This window comes from Tenrec ecaudatus, chromosome 2, assembly GCF_050624435.1.
Source record: "Tenrec ecaudatus isolate mTenEca1 chromosome 2, mTenEca1.hap1, whole genome shotgun sequence".
NCBI lineage: Eukaryota > Metazoa > Chordata > Mammalia > Afrosoricida > Tenrecidae > Tenrec > Tenrec ecaudatus.
The window spans coordinates 144,824,049-144,832,813 of NC_134531.1; the positions used below are offsets into that span (position 1 = coordinate 144,824,049).

At 41.7% G+C, this 8,765-nt stretch overlaps 1 pseudogene; it reads left to right on the top strand.

Moving 5' to 3' along the window:
- Positions 1-447: 447 nt before the first annotated feature.
- Positions 448-1,963, top strand: LOC142441019 (elongation factor 1-alpha 1-like; annotated as a pseudogene).
- The last annotated feature ends 6,802 nt before the right edge of the window (positions 1,964-8,765 follow it).

Sequence of the window (8,765 nt, forward strand, 5' to 3'; positions counted from 1 at the left end):
TCCAAGCAAGTACATGAGACAAAGTCTCACCCTCCTCACTTCTAGACAGCCTCCTGGCTGTACTTCTTCCAAGTCAGATGTTGCTGATTCTTCTGGCAGTTCATGGTATATTCAATTTCCTTACCAATACAGAATTCATCAGTTATTCTTTGATCTTCCTTATTAATTGCCCAGATTGCACATGCTTATGAGGTGATTGAAATGCCATGGCTCGAGACCAAAACTCTAAACCAAACTCACTGCCCTCAAGTCGATTCTGACTCACAGCAGACCTTAGGACAGGGTACAACTGCCCCTGTGGGCTTCTGAGACGGTAACTCTCAGTGGGAGTAGAAAGCCTCATCTTTCTACCAAAGAGCAGTAGGCACACCTTATTCCTCAAAGTGACATCTTTGTGTTTTTAAAAAGCTTTTAAAAGATCTTTTGACTTTTTCGCAACGGGTTTGCCGCCAGAATATAGGTGTCAGTGAAAACCATCACAAAAACCTAAGCCAAAATGGGAAAGGAAAAGACCCATATCAACATCGTCGTCATTGGACACGTCACACACTGATCACCTGATCTACAAATGTGGTGGAATCGACAAGAGAACCACCGAAAAATTCGAGAATGACGCTACTGAGATGGGGAAGGGCTCCTTCAAGTCTGCCTGAGTCTTGGATAAGCTGAAAGCCGACGGGAACGTGGCATCACCATTGATATTTCCCTGTGGAAATTTGAGACCAGCAAGTACTATGTGACCATCATCGATGCCCCCGGACACAGAGACTTCATTAAAAGCATGATTACAGCAACATCGCAGGCTGACCGTGCTGTCCTCGTTGTTGTTGCTGGTGTGGGCGAATTTGAAGGTGGTCTCTCCAAGAATGGGCAGACCTGTGAGTATGCCCTTCAGGCTTACACACTGGGTGTGAAGCAGTTCATTGTTGGTGTTAACAAAATGGATTCTACTGAGCCACCCTACAGTCAGAAGAGATACAAGGAAATTGCTAAGGAAGTCGGCACCTACATTAAGAAAATTGGCTATAACCCTGACACAGTAGCATTTGTGCCAATTTCTGGTTGGCATGGTGACAACATGCTGGAACCAAGTGCTCACATGCCTTGGTTCAAGGGGTGGAAGGTTATCCGTAAGGATGGCCATGCCAGTGGGACCACACTACTTGAAGCTCTGGATTGCATGCTACCACCAACCCGCCCAACTGACAAGCCCCTGTGCCTGCCTCTCCAGGACGTCTACAAGATCGGTGGTATCGGGACTGTCCCTGTGGGCAGAGTGGAAACTGGGGTTCTGAAACCTGGCATGGTGGTCACCTTTGCTCCAGTCAATGTCACCACTGAAGTGAAGTTGGTTGAAATGCACCATGAAGCTTTGAGTGAAGCTCTGCCTGGGGACAATGTAGGCTTCCATGTCAAGAACGTCTCTGTCAAAGATGTTCGCTGTGACAATGTGGTTGGTGACAGCTAAAATGACCCACCAATGGAAGCAGCTGGCTTCACTGCTCTGGTGATCATCCTGAACCATCCAGGCCAAATCAGTGCTGGATACGCACCTGTGCTGGATTGTCCCTCTGCTCACATTGCTTGCAAGTTTGCTGAGCTCAAAGAGAAGATTGATCGCCGTTCTGGCAAGAAGTTGGAAGAGGGCCCCAAGTTCTTTTTTTTTTAATTACATTTTATTAGGGGCTCATACAACTCTTATCACAATCCAAGAGGGCCCCAAATTCTTGAAGTCTGGTGATGCTGCCATTGTCGATATGGTGCCTGGCAAGCCCATGTGTGTGGAAAGCTTCTCTGACTATCCTCCTCTGGGTCGTTTTGCTGTCTGAGACATCAGACAAACAGTTGCTGTGGGTGTCATCAAGGCAGTGGACAAAAAGGCTGCTGGAGCTGGCAAGGTCACCAAGTCTGCCCAGAAGGCTCAGGAGGTTAAATGAATATTACCCATCACACCTGCCACTCCAGTCTTTTTTTTTTTTTAAACAATTTATTGGGGCTCATACAATTCTTTTCACAGTTCATACATATACATACATCAATTGTATAAAGCACATCTGTACAGTCTTTGCCCTAATCATTTTTTTCTTTTCTTCTTTTACATTTTATTAGGGACTCATACAACTCTTACCACAATCCATACATATACATACATCAACTGTATAAAGCACATCCATACATTCCCTGCCCCAATCATTCTCAAGGCATTTGCTCTCCACTTAAGCCCCTTGCATCAGGTCCTCTTTTTTTTCCCCCCCTCCCTCCCCTTTCCCCCCTCCCTCATATGCCCTTGGTAATTTATACCTCGTTATTTTGTCATATCTTGCCCTATCCGGAGTCTGCCTTCCCCCCTTCTCTGCTGTGCCACTCCAGTCTTAATCAGGGGTGGAAGAACGGTCTCAGCACTGTTTGTCTCAATTGGCCATTCACGTTTCACAGGAAAAGACTGGTTGCTGACGACACTGCATCGTAAAGCTTTCAGAAGGAAAAGAATGTTTGTGGACCATAGGTTTCTTTTTTGTGCGGCAGTTTTAAGTTATTAGTTTTTAAAATCAGTACTTTTTAAAAGGTAAACAACTTGACCAAAAATTTGTCACAGGATTTTGAGACCCATTAAAACAAAGTTTAATGAGAAAAAAAAAAAGATCTTTTGGAGGAGATTTACCCACTGAAATACAATAATAATAAAACTCACTGTCATTGAGTCGATTCTGACTCATAGCAGATCTATAGGACAGGGTGGATTTTTGACACTAACTTTTTATGGGAGTAGAAAGTCCTGATTTCCAACTGCTGATATGTCCTTTAATTTCTTGATTGCTGTTTTCATGGCCACTGGTTGTAGAGCCGAATAAATGAAATCCATGACAACATCAATCTTTCCTCTGTTTATCATGAGATTATCTATTGGTTCACCTTTGAGAATTTTTCTTGTCCTTATGTTGAAATTTACTCTATATTGAAGACTGTCATCTTTGATCTTCAGTAGTAAATGCTTCAAATCCTCTTATCTTTCAGCAAGCATGGTTGTATCATCTACATATGACAGGTTGTTAGCGAGATATCCTCTAATCTTGATGCCACATTCTTCTTCACACAGTGCAGCTCTTGGGTTATTTGCTCAGCTTATAGACGGAATACATTTAGTGAAAGGATACAACCCTAGTGCACGCCTTTCCTGTTTTTACACCAGGCAGTGTCCCTCTGATGGATGACCGCCTCCTGGTTGGTGTACAGATTCTGAATGAGCACAATGAAGTGTTCTGGGGTTCACATTTTTTTTGCAATGTTACCCGTAATTTTTAATGATCTACACAATCTAATAACTTTCAGAGTCAATAAAATACAGGTAAACATCTTTCTGGTATTTTTTGCTTTCAGCCACAATCTATCTGGCAACAGCAATGACGTCCCTTGTTCCAGGTTCTCTTCTCATTGTGGCAGCTCCCTGTCGATGCACTGCTGCAAGTGGTGTTGATTGATCTTCAGCAAAATTTTACTTCTGTGTGATGCTAATGACATTGTTAGAATGATTTTCACCTTATGTTTGGCTCTCTTTCTTTGGAATGGGCACAAATATGGATGTTTTCTAGTCAATTAATCACACCGTCCAAATTTCTTGGCACAGATTTGTGAGCGTCTCTAGCGCTGCATGTGTTTGTTGAAACATGTAGGCCGCTATTACATCAGTTCCTGGAACCTTGCTTTTACCAATACCTTCAGTAAAGTTTGAACTTCTTTAATACTATCAGTTCTTGGTCATATGCTACCTTGTTAAATGGCTGAACACTGACCATGGTTTTGGTACATTAAGTCTGTGTATTTGATGCTTCCTGTATCATTTAATATTTTCCACGTAGAAACCTTCAAAATAATAAAAAAAATAATAATGAAAAGAATCCTTCAAAATTACAACTGTTCTTCAGTTCTTTCAGCTTGAGAAATGCTGTGCGGATTCTTCCTTTTTGGCTTTCTCACTCCAATTCTTTGTGCATTTCATTCTATTGTTTTACTTTGTATTCCCCTTTTTTCCCAAAACTATTTTATTAGGTGCTATTCCAGACATCATATCATTCATATAGTTCAGTCACATCAAGTACAAATGCTACCACAACTAGTTTCAAAACATCCTTTTCCTTTGCAACTCCTTGGTATCAGCTCCCTTTCCACCATCCCCCCTTCCCTACCATATCGTCCAAGAACCCTTAGTCTAGTTGTTATCTATATAGGTTAATCAATGCTGGGTTTTCATGCACTGAAAAACAGACAACCCCAAAACAAAGAGTCAAGAAGTCTAATCACAGTGAAAAATAAATCAGAGATAAACTCCAATATGTAAAAAGAGAAAACACGGCATATTGAAAGCCAGATCTAGCCCAAGTGTGTCAGAGGGGACAGCGGGTGACAGGGTTTTAACTGCTCAGGGCAGTTTTGTCATTTTGATCTACTGTAGTCATCTCTCCAATACTCTCTATTTGATAACCAGTTTATTTCCATCCCTCCATTCTGGTTAGAGGGAAATCAGCAGAGGCTTATTTCCTGTGTGGATCTCACAAATGTATCTTGGGTTTCCACTGTCCATAGCCTTCTGAAAACCAGAATCTCATAATTAAGACTCTGGTACTATTCCCTCCTTTGGTTTTGGATTATATAATTTACAATCCTTGAATCACAGATGGTGTGCTTCTTCCAGGTGGACTTGTTTGACATCGCACCCAGATGGCTGCTTGTTTGGAAATAAGCCTTTAAGACCCCAGACACTATTCAATCGTCTATCCAGGCACCACCTAGTTTCTTCACCACACTTTACTGTAGCACCCATATTTTTTGTGCTTCCTTCATGAGGCAAGTATCGGGTAGGGCCATTTACTTTGTGTTCTTGAGCTACCTTTTGAAATATTTCATTCAACTCTTTGGTCCACTTCCATTTACACTGGGCAACCTCAATTCTTTTTTTCACAAAGAGAAGATAAATTTAAGAAGTTCAGAGAAAGACCTCTATCACATCAAGCAACTTTCACAAAGTTAAAGGAAGAGGCAAGTGTAAATGAATAGGAACTTTTGGCTTATTTTTTCCTCCTTGAATTATAAAAACATAAATTAAGGAAAAAATTGCTAAGAAAAGTGCATGTAACATTTTTTTGGTTTCTTTTAAAAATAATTTGTTTTTTGGAAAAAAAGTATGATTATGGAAGAAATTGCACAATTATATTGGACATGATTGGGTTATGGAAGGACATGACATATGCAGCGGCTTCTAAATTACACCAAGTTTTAAAAAAAAAGTTATAGATCCCCGCTACATACTCCCCTTTATGAAATGATCACTAAAGTTAAGGGTGCTACATCAAAATGTGGTGAAGAAGCCAGATGGTACCTGGCTATCAATTGGAATAGTATCTGGGGTCTTAAAGTCTTGTATTAAAAAAATGAAGCGCTCTAAGAGAGGAGTCAACTAAATCCACATGGAAGAAGTACATCAGTATGTGTGATCTAAAGATGACAATTACAAATCTCAAATATGGTGATGAGAAGAGCATCAGAGCAAAAATTATGAACACCCAATTTGTGGCAGATTATGGGATATGGTGAGAGCCCAAAACCCATTGGCAGAGTATCTGGTCAGACTGAGCCACTGGCAGACCCGCTCTTGCCACAGGCAAGAGTCCTGACCAGCCTTACTATCAGACAGAGACCATTATAATCTTGATTAGGCCAGATTGACACTTGATCAGTTAACCACACTACAGACTTGACTTGAATTTATTCTGGGTGCAAGTATCTCTTACCGGTTTCATGACAGACATTTCTTCTCTGGCTGTTTGATTATTGTTCGGGTCTTTTCCTTCTTGTGCATTAGTATTTTTGTGTAAGGGTAAAAACATACTGTTAGCACCTTAGCACAGTTTTGTATTGGGTTTCCCAGCTGTGACGCATAGGCGGAGTGGTGGCATAATGTTAAGAACAGAAACAAGGGGATACAGGGAATGTGGAGATTTCCGGAGTAACTAATGAAGACGGAAGGAGAGGGAGTGCTAGAATGGATTGTGTTTGCCTGAATTATCTTAAAGGCAATTTAACCATGGGGGAGGGGGAGTGCTCTAAAACTGATGTGGGGTCATTGTTCAATCCTCCATGATATGATTGAACTATTGAATTATATGATATGGAAATTACTTGCAACTAAAACTACTGGGGGAAAAACACTTCAAAAATCATGTTGTGGCATCACTTTCTGTTCAGTCTAGCAAGATATGCTGGGAAGCAGTTGGGAATGGGAATGGGAACCATATAGAAAAAGTCGAAAGATTCTGGATATTAAGGGGCAGGTTATAGGATGAAAGGTGATATATAGTCCTCTATGATTACATAATACATAGTGCCAGAAGATGATCCCTTCAGATTGGAAGCACTCAAAGTATGACTGAAGAAGAGCTGTCCTCTCCAGGCTGCGTCAACCATAATGACAGGGATGGGGTCAAACCTGCAGGAACAAAACCTTCGGGCCCTTCCTTTGCTGGTGGGGCACAATTCCAAATGAGAAGCAGCAACTGGAAACATCTATTAATAATTGGAACTTGGAATGTCTGAAGTATGGATCTAGGAAATTTTGAAGTCATCAGAAATGAAATGGAATGCATAAAAATTGATTTCCTAGGTATTAGTGAGCTCAAATGGACTGATACTGGCCACTTGGAAGCAGAAAATCATATGGCTCACTATGCCAGGAATAACAATCAAAGGGAATGGCAGAGAACTCTTCGTCAAGAAGGACATTGCAAGATCAGTCTTGAAGTATAATGCTGTCTTTCATAGGATACTGCCTATCCCAATACTAGGAAATCCAATCAGTATAACTATTATTCAAATTTATGTCCCAACCATTAAAACTAGTGATACAGATATTGGAAAATTGAAATAGATTAAACATGCAGGCAAGATGCATTGATAATTTTTGGCAATTGGAATGCAAAAATTGGAAACAGAGAAACACACAGTAGCTGGAAAATATGTCCTTGGTAGTAGAAATGAAGCTGGAGATGGCATGATAGAATTTTGCAAGACCAATGACTTGTTCATAGCAAATACCTTTTTTAAAAAAATAATTTTACTGGGGACTCATATAAGTCATCACAATCCATCCATCCATTGTGTCAAGCACATTTGTACATTTGATGCCATCATCATTTCAAAACATTTTCATTCTACGTGAGCTCTTGGTATCAGCTCCTCTTTTTTCCCCTCCATCCCCCACACTTCCACCCTCATGAACCCTTGATAAATTATAATTATCATATCTTACACCATCTGGTGTCTCTCTTCACCCACATTTCTGCTGTTCATCTCCCCCGGGGGACGGGGTGGGGTGTTATATGTGGATCGTTGCAATCAGTTCCTGGTTTCTTCCCCTTCCTTCTCCACCTTCCCTCTACCCTCACAGTATCGCTTCTCCCGTAACTGTTCCTGAGGAGTTTATCTGTCCTAGATTCCATGTGTCAAGAACTCTTATCTGTATCAGTGTACAAGCTCTGGTCTAGCCGGAGTTGTAAGGTAGAACTTGAGTCATGATAGTGGGGGATAGGGTGGAGGAAGCATTAAAGAACTAGAGGAATGTTGTGTGTTTCATTGGTGCTGTGCTGCACCCTGGCTGACTCATACCTTCCTGTGACCTTTCAGTGACAGATGTCCAATTGTCTTCAGATGGGCTTTGGGTCTCTACTCTGGCCCCCCTCATTCATTTGAATCAATATGATTTTTTATTTTGGGTTCTCTGATGCCTGATCCTGTTGAACTTGTGATCACACAGGCTCGTGTGCTTCTCCCATGTGGGCTTTGTTGTTTCCCTGCTAATGGCCGCTTGTTTATCTGTAAGCCTTGTTTATCTTAAGACCCCCAGATGCTATATCTTTTAATAGCCAGGCACCAACAGCTTTCTTCACTACATTTGCTAATGCACCCATTGTATCTTCAGCAATCGTGTCAGGAGGATGAGCATCACAGAATGCCAGGTTATTAGAACAAAGTGATCTTACATTGAAGGAATACTTGTGTTTGGGCTGGGTCCAGACCATGCAGCTGCCTCCCCCAGCTCTCCCGAAAGATAGCCTGCTGGACTGTGTGGCCCCTTCCCCCTGCCTCTCAAGGACAGAGCTAGACTTTCCAGTCCCTGCCTCCAGCATTCCAAGGAGCTTATCTCTCCAGGCTAGGTCCATTAGCCCCTTCCCTCAGTTCCAGGAAGCAGGTCTGCAGAAAAACAAAATGATTTACTCACAGACCATATCCTGACACAGACCCTACAACTACAGTATCAGAAAGCCTCCTTCCCCTTATCAGTACATATGTCCTTGGCTCAAGCCCTGTATATGTTCCACTGTTGGTTGCACCTTCCCTGACCTAACTTGTTGGGTCTCGGAACCCGCCTTGGGGTTCAAGATGCCCCTATCCCTTTCTCTGCTTTCCCTTCCCTCCTGGGAGTTCTTTCTCTGCCTCAATAAAATCTTTCTCAACTTTATATTCCTGGCTAAATTCTATCTCTGTTCCTCGCCTCTGTCTCCAACCTTTCAACTGAGTAAAGGCCCAATGTCTGTCTGCAAAACTTTTTTTTTTTAAAACACACAAAAGGTGACTACACACAGGGACGTCTCCAGATGGAATACACAGAATTCAAATTGACTGTATCTGTGGGAAGAGCCTATAGGGAAGCTAAATATCAGCAGCTAAAATAAGGCCAGTGACTGACTGTGGAATGGACCAACAATTACACAGAT